Source organism: Lissotriton helveticus, chromosome 9 (assembly GCF_964261635.1).
Source record: "Lissotriton helveticus chromosome 9, aLisHel1.1, whole genome shotgun sequence".
NCBI lineage: Eukaryota > Metazoa > Chordata > Amphibia > Caudata > Salamandridae > Lissotriton > Lissotriton helveticus.
Genome location: NC_136070.1, coordinates 534,607,533 through 534,624,643, shown reverse-complemented (window position 1 = coordinate 534,624,643; position 17,111 = coordinate 534,607,533).

Sequence of the window (17,111 nt, the reverse complement as noted above, 5' to 3'; positions counted from 1 at the left end):
GGCATCTGGTCAGAAAAGATCCGATCTTGAGAGACTTAATCTCTAAAAGGCAGAACTTAGTCAACAGCAGTCCTGAAGACAGAGATACTGAAGGGTGGTTGAGGGCAAGCACTGGTTTTTATAAATGCGCAAAGTGCAAGGCTTGTAAACTAAGGAAAAATACGAAACAGATTACATCACCCTTATTAAAAAATCCTTGGATTATCAGAGCCCACTTCACATGTAGAAGTGATTTTTTTTGTTTACATGTTACAGTGCACGTGTACCAATATTTACGTGGGCAGTACCATTCACATGGCCCGTACCATTCACATGGCCCATGTACGATACTGCAACATCTCAGGGCGGTTACGAATAAGGACAAGAGCTACTCCGTAGCGAGGCAAGTGAATGAAGAACATTAGGGCAACATTAAAGACCTTGTATATTTTGTGATTGACCAGGTGGAAAAAAACAGAAGGGGTGGAAGCCGGGAACGAAGGCTACGACAACTCGGGTCCCGATATATCCTCCTATTTAACACCAAGATTCCCTGCGGGCTTAATACAGATGAGGATCTCTCTGTACATTTAAGCACTTAGACGAAATTGTGATTAGCTCCCCAGTTTTTCGATTGGATCACGTTTTAGACTTACCCTCGAGACCATGAATTTAGTACGGTTGAAAAGTAACATGTAATACAAAAGAATTCTGACGCTAACTTTAATGTTCTTTGGATGACCAAAATGATGAATTAATTTTGAAAGCAATCATGCTTGTGAAAAATTGACAAACAGTCAGATAGTGATAAATCACACTTGCTTGTAGATTTTATGTTTATTGCAATACTTGCCACTTGGCGGGTACTGCAAGAAAACAATTTAAGATTGATATTACTGAATGTCAAAAAATGGTAGGCACTTTAGGCACATTGAATGTTTAAATGTGGAGTAAAGCCATGCACTTGCACTTTATCATAAAAACATACATGGTCTCGTATGTACAGGTTAGCAACAGAAGTAGTAAGCTTCAAGACATAATCATGTGGGTCACATGGATAAATGTAGAGAATAACATAAATGAAATTTGTATTTTATTTTATTATGTGACCCATTTTAAGCATGATAATTTTTGATGACTGAACAGACACATACATATGTAGTAATATGTGATTATCAAGTAAAGTTGTGTGAAAAAGAAAAAAAGGGAAAATGAAGAAAGACCTTTGCCATCAAAGTCTGTTTTCAGCTGCAATGAAATCTTTGCCCAAGTCATCGCTAGGCTCCGAGGGTTTTTAAAGTCTATGGGCCAGATGTAGGTAAATCTGATTTACCGACTCTAGAATACCGAATTTTACCGATTCGGTATTCTAGATTCGGTAAATCAGATGTAGGAAAAAATTAGGTAATTTTTACCGAATCTGTATGATTGGGTAATTACCGAATCGGTATTTACCGATTCAGTAATTGCCATTGATTCCTATGGGCCTACAGGCCCATAGGAATCAATGTCAATTACCGAATCGGTAAATACCGATTCAGTAAAATTACCGATTTTGCAAGGGTGACAGGGTGTCACTTTGACACCCTGTTGCACCCCTGATTTTGGCTTGTGTGCCATATGACACACATCCATAGCACAGGTGTACATGCACAGATGTGCATGTACACAGGTATTCGTTATTTACCATGCAATAGAATTACATGGTAAATAACGAATCAGTAATGGCCTGTGGCACTGTTTGAAGTGCCACCTACATCTGGATTTACCGATTCGGTATATTTACCGATTCTGTATTTTACAGAATCGGTAAATTTACCGAATCGGTAAATTTACAGATTCTGTATATTTGAAGGCCCCTACATCTCCATTTGCAAATACCGGTCGGTAACGGCCGAAATCGTCCGTTACCGACTGGTATTTGCCGACCTACATCTGGCCCCAAGTCTGTAAAGCGGATGATGTGTGAACAAGGCAGTAATGCCGAAACACGTTACAACAAAATTTAAATAATTGCGGAAACTGCATTGGATTGTCTCACCTTGAGTTTGGTGTCCGATATATATATATATATATATATATTCACAGAAAAAACCATAGGTTATAGACCATATATAGTTAGGAATTAGCATTTACAAAACCTTGAAAATTCACTGAAAAAACCATAGGTTATAGACCATATATAGTTAGGAATTAGCATTTAGAAAACCTTATTTTACTCACACAAAACCATTGAAATTCCATATATAGTTAGTTGCACTAACTATATATCGCGCACCCGCAATCCACTGCTGATGATGTCACATATTACATCATTCATGACATGGTCAGTGACATCACTGATGACATCACTGATGACATCTCAAATGACATCACTGATAACAACATCCAGTGATTTTTTGTTTCTATAAAGTTTAAATATGTCTTACATATTGAAGAATGAGTGGATGTGTAAGTGTCTGGACGAAGGATTTAGTAGGTGCATGACTGACTGTATGAGTGAGTGATTAAATGTGTCTCACTGACTGCATGGGTTAGTGACTAAACTGTCTTAATTTGTGCATCATTATGTCTGTTGTTCTGTAAACTGCTGCATGTGTTGATCAGTAGCTATATGAGTAACTATATGGGTTATTGATTGATTGCCCAAGTATTTGTATGGGAGACTGAGTGTGTGTGTGGCTAGCTGGGAGGTGTGTGACTCTGTGCAGATCAATCTGTACTTGTATCAATGATTGTATAAGAAGGTAAGTATGTGTTAGTATATGTTTGAAAATGTAAGGTGCTCTATGTTTAACTGTATAGACAAGAAAATGGAAGTGTCATTGATTCTTTACAGGACTGACTAGGTGTGTGAGTAACTCCATGGATGAGTGGCAGACTGTGAGTGTCTGTATAGGTGTATGAGTGCATATGATAGTGTTGTAAAGATGAGTGATTGTATGTATGAATGATTGTATGGGTGAATGAGTGAAGGTGTGTGTAGACGTAGCAATCAGTGAGTGCGTATGTAGTAACTAGTATTGGTGTGTCAATGGTTTCAAAAATTATACTCTCTTTTTAACACTGGGTGAAACAGAGGTTATATTATAATGTGAGGAGATGCATTGTATTGTCACATGAATGATATCATCAGTGATGTGGTCATTGATGTCAAATGAGATGTCATCAGTGATGTCATCAGTGATGTCATTTGAGATGTCATCAGTGATGTCATCAGTGATGTCACTGACCATGTCATGAATGATGTAATATGTGACATCATCAGCAGTGGATTGCGGGTGCTCGATATATAGTTAGTGCAACTAACTATATATGGAATTTCAATGGTTTTGTGTGAGTAAAATAAGGTTTTCTAAATGCTAATTCCTAACTATATATGGTCTATAACCTATGGTTTTTTCAGTGAATTTTCAAGGTTTTGTAAATGCTAATTCCTAACTATATATGGTCTATAACCTATGGTTTTTTCTGTGAATTTCATTGGTTTTTTAACAGCTAATATCTGTAGCTGTAAAATGTATTCTTCTTTAAATCCAAAAATATATTTTATATGTTTATGAATAATTTTTTTTTTAAATATTTTTTTTTCTTCGTTCCCGCTTCGCGAATCGGGAAGCTTCCCGTTAGCTGACCTTGATGCCGCGAAATAGACCGCGAGCCGGTAAACGTTTCTTTACCGCAAGTGCCGCGTTAGAAAACAACATCGTGACGCCTCCCGTCCGCATGACGTTTCACGTTGTCGCGTGATACGTCATATGACGTGCTACGTTAGCGAACTGGTACGCGAAGCGAGTCGCAAAGCGCAGGTTTCTGGAAGCAAACCGGGAGGCCCTGCAAAGCGCTTAACGTAAACACAGCAAGTCATGTGACTTGGTAATAACACTTTTCATTGGTTCATTTCACTTTTGGTTTCCTAATGATGTAAGACTAGGTCATATAATCTAAAATGAACACTTTTGATTGGTTGAGAACTCTTGTTTTTCCCAAATGATGAAAATCCCTCCTTCTTTCCTCACTCTGACTTTCATCATTGTGAGAGAAAGACCCTTTGTGATCACTGAGCAATGGCTTCTTTAGTAGCTTCAGCTGGTGCTTCCCCACCACCTCCACCACATCCAAGGAAGAGTGGACCACCTGCTCAAGTTATAATTCAACAAGAAGAAGAAGAAGAGGAACAGGACGACGAGCACGAAGAGAGGCAGTTTTTGCCTGAGCAGCCCAGGACGTCTCACCGGAAAGAAAACTTCATTTGGCAATTTTTTTAAATTCCCAAAGGTCAGAAAAAAGTAAATGCAAGATACGTAACTTGCCTTATATGTCAAGATAGACTGTCCAGAGGAACCGAGAAAAAATACAGTTTCGGAAACTACACAATGCATCGCCATATGACTAGGTGGCATCCTAACAACTACAGTGCTGCACAGTTTCGGAACGACCTAGATAATCTCCCTATTATGGCCAGAAGATCTGTTGTACCGGAAGTAACGGGACCAGAGGGCAGGGAGATGGTGCCAAATATACAAATGAAATTTGGTGAAGTAAAACACATCTGCGTATTTTGCGATGGATTCATTTCCTACGGAGAAAAAAGCATCACTCTGATCAACAGAGCTATTGACTATCATATGCAAGTTTGTACGAAACGCCCAAAATAATAAATACTTCTTTTTTTGTTTTGTTGCTCCTGTTGAGCCCTTTACAATGAATCGTTTTCATTGCCCCCTCCAAGAAAAACCCAAAAAAATAGAAAACTGTTCAGAAAAATTAAAAAAAAGTAAAAAAATGTTCCGAAAAATAATTAAAAAAATATAAAACAACAAAAACAATAAAAAAAAAGTTCTTTTCAGAACTACCTCCCCGTTATTAAAAAATTGGTACAATATTTGGAACTGTGCCAACCTCTATTTCTCTTAGTTCGCTTCCCAGTTCGCTCGCCGGTACGCGAACCAGAAGCGAACCAAAAACAGTAAGTATAAGGGAAGGAAACAGACACTTATGTTAAAAGAAAGACAGCTATAGGGGAGTAAACTAGAGATACTATTACCCGTAATCCACTGCTGATGATGTCACATATTACATCATTCATGACATGCTCAGTGACATCATCAGCAGAGGATTGCGGGTTTTTTGGCAACGTGCCTTATCCACGGTTTAATAACGCTGCCTTTTGCTTTATATAAGTTTTCAAATTGTATGAAATATATACCAATAGGTCGTTATGAACCTTTAGGTAGTGCTTTTCTTCATGAGGTCTGGTCGCTTCCATACACATACAGATGTTTCAAAGATGATCAAGAAGTTTATCTGAATGGAGAGGAATGCACTGAGACGCCAGATCATTCACTAATGTGTAGGCACATACAGTTACACGGTTCATGCAACAAACACCGACCAAATATGGCTTGCGTGTTGCAAGGCACGCCAGTTCCTGCTATCATCCCCACGTTCAAGTTGTTGGAAAATGGTAGTTATTTGATGCTCAATAATGAAGATTGTTCTGAGTTAATTAAAAGTATTCCTTTTATCGTAACAGTAAGTGAACGGGTTATTTGCTGCAGAAATGTTCTATTTCCTCCCACACATGAACATAGGGAGTTTTCAATCTGGCCACAAATACCAACCTTGGGACAGATTTCAACGGCATGGCAAGAATAAGAGCTCTTTTGTCTCAGAGAGAGGTGGCCTTGAGTTCGGCCCGTGAAACTTTCGTGCTTCACATAGCGAACACCCGTACAGAGGTGCAGACCCTTTTCAATTCAGATTTGCCTTTCAATTTCAGCAAGATGGTTCCGACTATCTTTAACGCATCCTCCACAAAGACCCTGGCGCACTTTTTTAAAGTTGTTACCAGTGGTCTCGTGACTTCATTTGAGAAAATCTTTGGAGTCATCCCTGCTTCCTTTCATTCTATTTTCTCCACTCTGGTTCGTGGATTGGCATTTTTACTTGCATTACCAGCGGACGCTCTTGTGCTTTTTTACATTTTTAAATATGGATGTCCCTCCTATGCAACCTCCCACCCTGCAGCTGCTGACACTGTTCCGCAATCGCATGCTAGAATATTATGGCACAATGCCGTTGGCGATATTAAGCACGGCATATGGATTATCTTTTCGATTCTCCTACTTCACCTGTGTCCAGCCTGTATTTCACTGCCTGACCTGTGATTTCGATTGGGCCATTGATTTGTGTCTCTGCGGACCGGTTTCTCCTGACGTCGACTTTAATCAGCTGATGACTCCTATCATTACTCACGAGTTGGTTTGTCCTGGCGAAAGGATTATGGCTGTGGCATTGATGCATGGACTACTTGGTCCCTGGAATTTACTGGCGGCAGCACAGTCTTTCTTGGAACAGAGCTTTCTTGAAAACCCACCGAGCTGTCCTCTGATGGTGATAGAGGATCCGGTGCTGGGAGAGCACGTATGTTCTTTTCCGCTTTTAAATTGGATGGCTGAACTGTTTTCGGATGAAGACGGTGACTTCCTATTGGAGGCTGTTGCAGCTTATTTTGCATACACAGTTATGTCATAGACCTTTTTCATGTTTGATATGCTGAGTACTAGCATTTCATTGACAATTCATTGACTTATTTGTCAAGTTTTTATTATTTACCTTGCCTATTGGCTTAAGACTCGATAAAGTACTTGGCTGTTTTATTTTTCTTTAGCATTAAATTTTCCTAGTTTTTAATGCTTTACCTTGCGGACCGTCCACATATAAACTTGCAATCTGCTCTCATGAGATGGCACTTCTATTATCTTATTCAGTTCGTTTCCGGATCATGGGGAGGTGTCATCTAGGTCCTGGATATCTTTACACCGTGTTAAGTTAGCATGGGCTCATTACCGGTTTAAACGCCATTTTTCCTTTTTTGCAACTTCTGCACACGACACTTAGTTGTTGCTTTAGCTTTCCACCTAGTAGTTCATCGTGGTTTACATGAGAATAATATGTTATTGCTCTACTATCTGCTTTGCTTGTTAAACTATATCTGTACAGCGAGTGCTAAAGTTTCAAGAACAACACGATACAGAATTGTTATGAGGTCTGATCTCCACGACTTCATACTCATAACATAAGTGCAACTTCTGCCAATTCTGGGCATGAGGCGGGTTTTATATTGCTTTGCCGAACACACATACACAACAGTTGATGCGGTTCACATGAAGAGAGAGCTGGTGTATGCTGATGTGATTCCTTCAAATCTAAGACACTAAAGTATGGGCACGCCCTAAACCAACACAAAGAGACCTTCTTAGCAAATAATATAATATGTGTATTAGGGAGGGTGAGATATAAGCAGCCGCGGGCCGTGGAGGGAGTTACGGTGAGGCGGGGAGGGGGAGAAGCAGGGTGGAGCCCTCTCTACCTTGCCCCTCCCCCTCCCCGCCTCCCTGCCCCACCGTAACTCCCTCCACGGCCCGCGGCTGCTTATAAGTGTTGCTAACTCTTATTCATTTACAGCATGTTAACATACTGTCACCATTCGCTTTTTATGTACTAGTAACTATGCTGGTAATTTTGCTACTGATAATATGTGTACTTGTATTCTCCACCCTGCTTCTCCCCCTCCCCGCCTCCCTGCCTCACCGTAACTCCCTCCACGGCCCGCGGCTGCTTATAAGTGTTGCTAACTCTTATTCATTTACAGCATGTTAACATACTATCACCATTCGCTTTTTATGTACTAGTAACTATGCTGGTAATTTTGCTACTGATAATATGTGTACTTGTATTATCTAAGATACTACGCCTGAGAAGACGGCATTAGTAAATAATCATTTCAAATACACATGTGTTCTTCTTAACTCCATGTTCTGGTTTCTAAGAAATATATAACGACCGACTGTTCATGAGTTCCACGTATCCTGAGGTACTATAAGTTCATATTCTGGATTGTCTAAACATTGAGAGTTTGTTATATCCAATGTGACACTGTACCTAGCTTGCTAAGGAGTTTTTGATTACTAACGTGAGTTTTGGGACACCCTAATTCGCCGAGGTTCCAATCCTCTGTCCACAGTTCTGTGTGAGAACAGAAACCCTGCGACAGGGGCACCCCCGACCCTTGCTGGAGCTTCATCACACTTGCGATACAACTCCAGCAATGCGCCACCTTTACGGCACAGATACATCACGCATCTGTGCTGTTTTTGCCCCATGATGCGCCGCATTGTAAATGCAGCACACCATAGGTGACGGAACAGCGGCACAGAATGACTAACACATCCCTGGTGATGCGCCAGTCATCATAAATGTATCCCTATGCTTCTTATCTTGTTAGAGATGAACCGCCATATGTATCATCAAAGTTTTTTGCATTTCCTAAATAGCGAACTTTAAGGAATAAATAGCGATTCTTTACCATTCCTAGTTTGCGATTAGCTATTTGCTAATTACAAATTACCCATTCATTTCCTTCATTTCCATAGGGCGGTTGGACTCACTTTTAGCTCGAACGGCTGAATGGATTTCCACGAAACTTGGCAAAATTGTAGGGACTGGTAGCCCGATGTGCCTTTGCTATGTCTCAAGATATATGCTCCAGTGGTTTTTACGAAAATTAACTTTGAAAAATATATATTGGGCTACATTGGCCTATATATATGTTGGAGCCCAAATGTAGCCCAATGTAGCCCAATGAAGCCCAATGTATCCCAATGTAGCCCAAAGATGGCCGCCAGACACACAAAAAAACAAATGTAGCCCAAATATCAGCCAGATGTAGCCCAACTATAGCCCAGTGACAGAATGACCAATCAGCTTCGCAAACCTCCGTTACGCGAAGCGGAGCGCTGTTACAGATATATATCTTTTTTTGAACGTTAATTTCTCAAAATCCACTGGAGCACATATATTGAGACCTAGCAAAGGCACATCGGGCTACCAGTCCCTAATATTTTGCCAAGTTTCGTGCAAATCCATTCAGCCGTTCGATTATTATTATTATTTTTTTTTTTTGCCCCGCGGGGCCCTTTTAAAACCTCCACATCAAACCTAGGGGGTCAGCGAGGATCTACTATGCCCCCTTATAGTTATTTCCCCCTTTGTTTTGACCTCCTCTTGTCTCTCGATCCTACCGAGAGACAAGATGGCGGCCGCTACGGACTTTTTGGAATGTTGACAGACGCCGGAGAACCAATCAGCTTCGCTTCACAAAGCTCCGTTGCGCGTAAAGTACGCGTCCTGGGACGCTGCCAGGTCCGCTGTTACAGATATATATCTTTTTTTAAACGTTAATTTCTCAAAATCCACTGGAGCACATATATTGAGACCTACAAAAGGCACATCGGGCTACCAGTCCCTACAATTTTGCCAAGTTTCGTGCAAATCCATTCAGCCGTTCGGGCTAAAAGTGAGGCCAACCGCCCTATGGAAAACTCAATGTTAAAAACACGTTTTGGGACCCCCCTTTTTTCTCGGCCCCCCTTGACGAACCCCCCCCAAATTTTCAAGGGCTGCTCAGAAACAAAATGTGCCATTTTCCTGAAAATTTCAGCCAATTCCGTCCACAAACGCCAAAGTTATTAGACATAGAATTTTCAAAAATCCCATAGAGAAAAAATCCTAACTATATATACCTACTGGCGACCGCCAGTAGGTAATATATATATATATATATATATATATATATATATATATATATATATATAGAACACACTGGATTTTGGCTAGCTTAAGCCACTTGCAACGGCGGGCTCTCGGCGGGATCGCCACTCCCTTAGTATTATACCTTTCCCTGGTACGTCACCACGATTTTTCGCAAAAAAACAGTACCGAGGCCCAAATGGTGCTTGATGTTATATTTATTGGCACACGAACAAACCCTACGCGTTTCGAAGTCAAACTTCTTGCTCACGGGTAAATTTGTTTAAGGCGGCCATTCTATTTAAAGTGACATGGTTACAAAGTAACGTGCACGTGATGCAAGGACATAGAAAAAATACTATGTTGCCATGTGTTCATTGTTCCAAAAACATAAAGTTACATAGAAAACGTGAATTTAACCATAAATGAGAAACACATTCTATTTATGAAGATTGTCCTTGCTGGCATTATTCAATAAATTCATGTATGCGAAAGACCCAAGTGGGTAATAACTTCAGCAAAAAGTTCAGTTTGTAATGCCTCACTGTTGCTGAAAAAAGTAAATCGAGATAGTTTCCCATCCGGTTGAAGATGTTTCTCTAATGACAATCATTGGATTTACCGTGTGCTGCCCAAGTGGGTGATTTTAACAAAACAATCACGTTTTCACAATTCCATCTGTAAAAAAGGAAAAAACACATGCAATAGTCTATAATTAAAAAGACCTTGAATCAATGTGAGTTTAAAACATTCAAAAAACTATTCAGAATGGAAAATAATTGAGAACATTGGACAGCTATTTATACAGTATTAGGTTTGTAAATGGACAGCCAGTTCTTCCCCCAAATTATGTCCATTAGGGTATGTGGTGTTATAGCGTATGATGTAACGGGACTCGAGTTTGCGCAATGCCAACAACCTATTGCCCCCTCTCTCTTTCTTGTCTACACAATCAATCACTGTGAATCTCAACAAATCTGGATTTTGATTATGAATAGAGGCAAAGTGCCTCGCCACAGGGTATTGTGGATTGACATTTTTGATGACCCTCATGTGTTCCAATACTCTCAGTTTGGCTTTTTTCGTGGTCATCCCTATATAACATTTGTTACAGGGACAATGTAACGCATATACTGCGTATTCTGTGTTGCAACCCAGTTGTTTCCTAATTTTGTGTTCCTCTTGGTCTTGTGAGATTTTTAAGCTTTTACATTTGTGGCTATTCTTGCATGCCTTGCAGTTTCTGCATGGAAAAAATCCTGCAGTCTGCAAGGTTTTCGTTTTTTCCTTTATTAAGGCATTGCTTAAAGTATCTCTAAGAGATTTCGCTTTTCTAAAGGTGACTGCAGGACGATCACTAATCACTTCTTTTATGTCATCATCGAGTTTAAGAACGTCCCAATATTTCTCCAGACTTTTCCTTACTCTCCATGACTGACTGTCAAAACCAGTAATGAATCTGATCTGCTCAGAATTCATACGAACTTTGGGGACCAGTAAATCTTTCCTTTCCATGAGTTCTACTTTGGTTTCTGCTTGCTTAATAATGCGATTACTGTATCCTCTTTCACCAAATCTCTCACACATGACCCTTTTCTCTGCCTCATACGTCTTCTGCACGCTGCAATTTCGTTTGGCCCTGATAAGCTCACCCAAAGGAATGCTGCGTTTTAAATTAGGTGGATGGAAGCTTTCAGCATGCAGTAAGCTGTTGCCAGCTGTTGGCTTACGAAAAAGGGAACTGGTTAACACACCCCCATCTACAGACAAATTAACGTCCAGAAATTCTAAGTGACTCTTGTGCATGTGACTGGTAAATTGTAAGTTCAACGAGTTATCATTTAAGATGACTTCGAATTCCTGGGCCTCCTCCAAACTGCCCTTCCACACGCAAAAAATATCATCGATGAAGCGGACCCAGAGGACCACGTGGTCAGAAAAGTGGGAGATGTTACTCACCACTTGCTCCTCCCACCAGCCCAGGTACAACCCTGCAAAGCCGGGGGCAAAGCAACTGCCCATCGAGGTCCCCCGGGTCTGCCTGTACATCAATTTGTTGAAAATGAAGAAATTATTCTTCAAACAGATACTGATCATCACCAACAGCATGTGTGTGTGGAGTAAGTGACTGATGGACCTGTCTTTAAGGAAATGTGTATATATATATACACCAAATTCACGGCCCGATCCTGGCTGTGTATAAACAAAGCACACTCTATGAAGTTTATATTTGATCAAGGTTTATTGCCACATTGCAAATCACACACTGCACAAATGCATTTCATCACAGTCGCCTTTTTTAGTGTCCATTGGACATTTAACTGCGAGCCTGATAGAGTATGCTTTATCGCATGCATCTCGCTTGCAAGACACTGTTGTTAAGAAAAAGGGCTTGGAGCCTGCCATTGCTTACCATTTGTTGGCTGACATGGCACTCTTCTTTACAGCCTTGTAATTTGTCAAGGCAGGCCTAACAACATTTCCATTCCTCACTGAGGAGCAGGGACCAAGCACTGATTAATTCAACTTAATCAGTGCCCTGTCCACTGCTCCTGACATGATTGAGGTACTATTTTGTTATGTTTAACTTGTAGTGCCCTACAAACAGAAGGCATGTGACTGGCAACAATGTGTCCAGCAGGACAAACAGAAATGCAAAGATTTATTTTCTATAGTTAACTTTCTTTTATTTTGCCAAATCTTCTTTTCTTACTTTGCACTCATGTTTTCTTTTGTTTTTGCTCGTGGGAACTGTTCTCAAAAGATGAGGATTATTTTATTGCAGAGCAACATTGTTTCTTTCTTATGTGTAATTTCCGAAATTATTCTTTCACACATAATCGTGCAGTACACCCCAAGCCACCCCATTCCAGTCTGCCCCACTCCAATCTATCCCACCTCACCCTACACCAATTTTCCCCACTCAATCCAATCCAGACCACCCCAGACCAATCCAATCTAATCCATTCCACTACAATCCAAACCACTCAGCCCAATGCAGTTCACTCTAATCCACCAAACTCCAACCCTCCCAACCCACCACACTCCAATCTGCCCCATACCAATTCGCCCAACTCCAATCTAAAACAATAATTTCTGACCTTCAGTGCGGTATCAGAGCAGGGCTATGCACGATTGATCAATGCTTGCCCTTGCCCCTTATTAGTCACAAATACATTCAAGCTAAACAGGGCTTTGAACACTTGTGGGCACACTTACTATGATTTTCCAAAACACAGAGCTTTAAGGGAACTTGCTGCACTGCGTTGCTGAAAGAGGGAGAGCAGAAATACTCCATATTTACAAACATTTAGAGCATTTCTGCTCACTCCTTGCGCTGGTGCACTGTGTGCAGCCTAGTGCCAACAGAGGCACCCTTGCAGCATAGTACAAGGATGTCCATGTTATGGGCAGGATTAAAGGATACCTTCCTGCACAAAAACAATACTTAGAGGCATATTACTCTTCCTATGTGTCCTGCAGAGGAAGTAATGAGCAAGGTGCTGCAGAGAAAGTAGCGAATAAAGATATTTGTCGCCACACTACAAACCCAGATTACATGGGTGGATGCATGGGAATGCCCATGCTTTACCCATGTAATGACGACCCATGCAAAGTAATGAAAGGCAATGCTATGTGAAGCATTGCATTATTTTGTTTATACTAAACCACGCAAAGCCATGCAAAGTGACTTTGCCTGGCTCAGTAAATGCCAAAAATCATTTTACGCCGGGACGGCCCCGCAAATGTGAACCGCCCCTGATGTAAAATCGCAGTAAATCTGAGCCTGAACCTTTAATTGTTATAGGGTGTTGGTCAAGGATGTATGTTGGCTCCTTTTCTTTTTATTTGATATACTAATCAAGTGCAGAATGCTTTGATTTCTGTTGGGCGGACTTGACATTAGTAGGCCACTGTCTTATCCCAGCTTTACTTTTATGCTAATGCTGCTGGTCTACTTTCTGGGTCAGCTAACTGCTTAAACAACTGTTAGAGTCATTAGTTTCACTTATGAACAGCACGGAGTCATGTACAAATTTCACTAAGTCACATATTAGATTGTGGGCCCTAAAATAGCTAAATTCACTAATATATAAAATTAAGGATGGACTTACTAGTAAAGTCCAATATTTTTCTACCTCAAGGTACTTTTCAATCCATCTAATGAAAGGACCTGTCTACAAACTATTAAAAGACGATTATATTGTAAATGTATCTCACCTGTGTTTAATTTCGCCATGAGGATGTGCAATAAAGCAATTCAAGAAGAAGAAACTGAATTGAATACATCATCAGATCATACGTCCTTTTAAGGCTAGTACTCTCGTAAAACCTTATTTGACACTCATGGCTAGCAGTAGGCATTGTTTTTATTGATTCACTTTATAATTACTTTGGTGAATTGTCTTCTGCGTGCACCTAAAGAAGGGTCACATGACTCAACATTTAGTCCTTGCCCTTGTAATTTTATTTCTCCTCAAGATATTCCACACTTTATTGAGTTTTTTGTAAACCATTACATAAGCAATATCTCATCACGCATCCTAAGATATTGAATATGCTAGACATGCTCTTATTTATTTGCTGATGTTAACCATTACATAAGCAATATCTCATCACGCATCGTAAGATATTGAATATGCTAGACCTGCTCTTATTTATTTGCTTATGTTACTGGAACCTATACGTATTCTCTGATTGCAAAATATTTAACAGGTGCTGTCCATGTACGATCCATACTCATTTTTTACTATTTTTTCATATATGATAGAGTATCATGAATGCTTTGTCATTTAGTATCACTGGCATTGTTAGTGTTTTTTTATATCACATTGTGATGAATTTTATAAGTATGTATGTTCATCTTTATACTATTCAAGTGCTGTTCCATTATTTATGGTTTTAAGAAAAAAAACAAATAAAGATTTATTGAATGAATAACACCTCAAGTAAACATTTTTGATGATACTTACTTTGGTCGGACCGCCACAACAAGTACGGCGGTCCTGAGGATCACCATACTCGTAATAAGGCCCTAAGTCTGCACTATTTCACAAACAATATTAGCAATTTATTAAATTTACCAAGAATTTATAAAGCAACATTTAAAAATCTATATATTTAAAATAAAAAAATAAAATGACAATTATTTCATCTTTATTATAACTATTGCAAATTATTAATATTCCATATAAATAAAACTATATTTTTTAAATCATATACAAATCAATTATAACAATAAAACAAAACATTTTATATTGACTATTTTTCATTTTTTGAAGAAATATATTAAACTTCTATTTTAATTATAAAACAATTCAAATACATACGAAAAGGTATTACTTTTTTTTAACTCCCCACTCTATTCCCTTAAAAACAATTCCTCCCACTCCAAAAAAATTATCATCATTTTGAACAACTATAAATACCTAAACTTAAAATTAAATACCAACCAAATATAATTACAAAAACAGGAAATATAGATAATTTAAAATAATGTAAAACATGTTTTTGTTCTGAAACATTTAACCTAAAGTAGAAATAATATTTTGTTTACATAACTTTAAATATACTTCCCACCCTTTTCCCTAGTAAACCAAACATCTTTGAGCAGCAAAAAATAATCATTTTGCTTCCTTTGTGTTGCTGGTAACAAAACGTAGAATCCAAATTACTTGAATCCAGCACGGAGGCCCCTTAATAATTTTGTGGTACAGAGATGCCCTTCTATTAGTACTTGCTGAAGAAATACAGCTTAAAATGATACAAATTGATGAAACGGCCTCTGGTGATATTCAGAAATGGTGTGCAATGGAGGGCGCACTATTGGAGTAGGAATCTGATCCGCATCTGACTGTTAAACTTAAGTGATGTATCCCTCTCTGACTGAGCTACTACTGTGTGGGAGACAAGTTTGTATTTGCTGCGATTGATGTTACTGTTGATAAAGTAGGTACGGTGGGAATCATTGCTTGTCTCTTATTCTGTATTGGATCTCTCTAGCACAAGGGCTGTAATTATTGATATGTTGCTTGTTAATATTCAAGAAATGTATAGAAATAGAAATAAAAATCATAAAAAATCAAATAAACAAATGTTCAAAAAATAACTAAAATATGAAAAGTAATGATATTACAAGCAAGTACGTATATTATATAGAAAGTTTATTTTTTACGGCAATTTGAAAAAAACACTGCAAAACGATATTTTTGGCTGCACTATTTAAAACAATTATGTATTTGTCATCACAATATCAACAAAGCAATATTAATGTAGCAAAATATTTTTTCAACAATATTTTGGTAAAACACCTGCATCTCTAGGTGCTGTTGTCCATGCTGTGGGTTGAAGATGTGGTGCTCAACCTAATGAGATATCTTACATGCTATTCTTAAGTCTTAACCAGGGCCACTGGAATTATGTGATTCTGTGGCCTTTTCTGATTAAATATAGATTTGCCGCCTTTGCCACATAATCCATCATCTACTGCATAATATGCAGGTTTTTTACAAACCAAATAGTTTTGAGCTTAAATGGTTCAGAAGTTACAAAAAAGTGGTCATGTGTTTCTGTGCAATGGAAGGACCTTTGCAATGGTTGACCAGTCACCTCTAAGGGGCCGGTTTCAATGTGGTCAGAAAAGGCTCCATCAGTCGGAGCCGTTCCGACCGCATCGAAATGTCCCGTTCGGATTCCTTTCCGACCGACCCATTAGGATGTGGTCAGTTGGAAAGAAATCTGAATGGGTTTTCCGAATGGCTTACGACAGGCCCGTCTACCATTCGGAAAAGGGCCAGTAATCCCAAGGGCGGCTCTTTCCACCCGAGGGATAACGATGTTGGATTTCAACAGCCTTTCTGTACTGGCCTTTTCGACACAGAAAGGCTGTTGGAATCCAACTTTGGGGGCCTCAAGCACCTATGGTGCCCCCCTGTTGATCCATGCACCTGGTGGCAGGCACCTTGAGGGGCCTGCCATTGGGTGCAGCGATGAACTGCATCTCAGCTCTTTACAATGAGAGCATGCATACCAGTCGGAATGCATGCTTTCATTGTAAAGAATAGGAGTGCAACCGAACAGTGTTCAGTCGCATTCTAATTGCTGATTTGGCACCGCCGACAGGAAGTTGGTCGGTCCCAGTTCCAGATCGATGTCAGACGGACTCAGGTCCGTCCGACATCGAAATCGGCACCTAAATTGCTTCTTGCTGTATTTGAAAGTTAAACTAGAATTAATGCGCTGAAACCTTTGCACAGGCAGTGTTAACATGTCAAAATGACAAATAAGTGAAATAATACTATCACAAACGTAGTAGCCCCAGATGCCACAGTTAAATAGCAGGGATGGTTTCTGTATGACTGCTGCATCTAGCTCTTTTGCGCTCATGATGCTGGTGCAAGTTTACTGCTCCTGTACTGAATGTTCCAGTAACCAGAGTGTAGTAGTAATAGTGTAGGAATTATATTTTGCCTGATTGAGGTCATGGTTTTCAACTGTTTTGCCTATGCCCCTTTCCTCCCTCCGTGTTGCCATGCTTC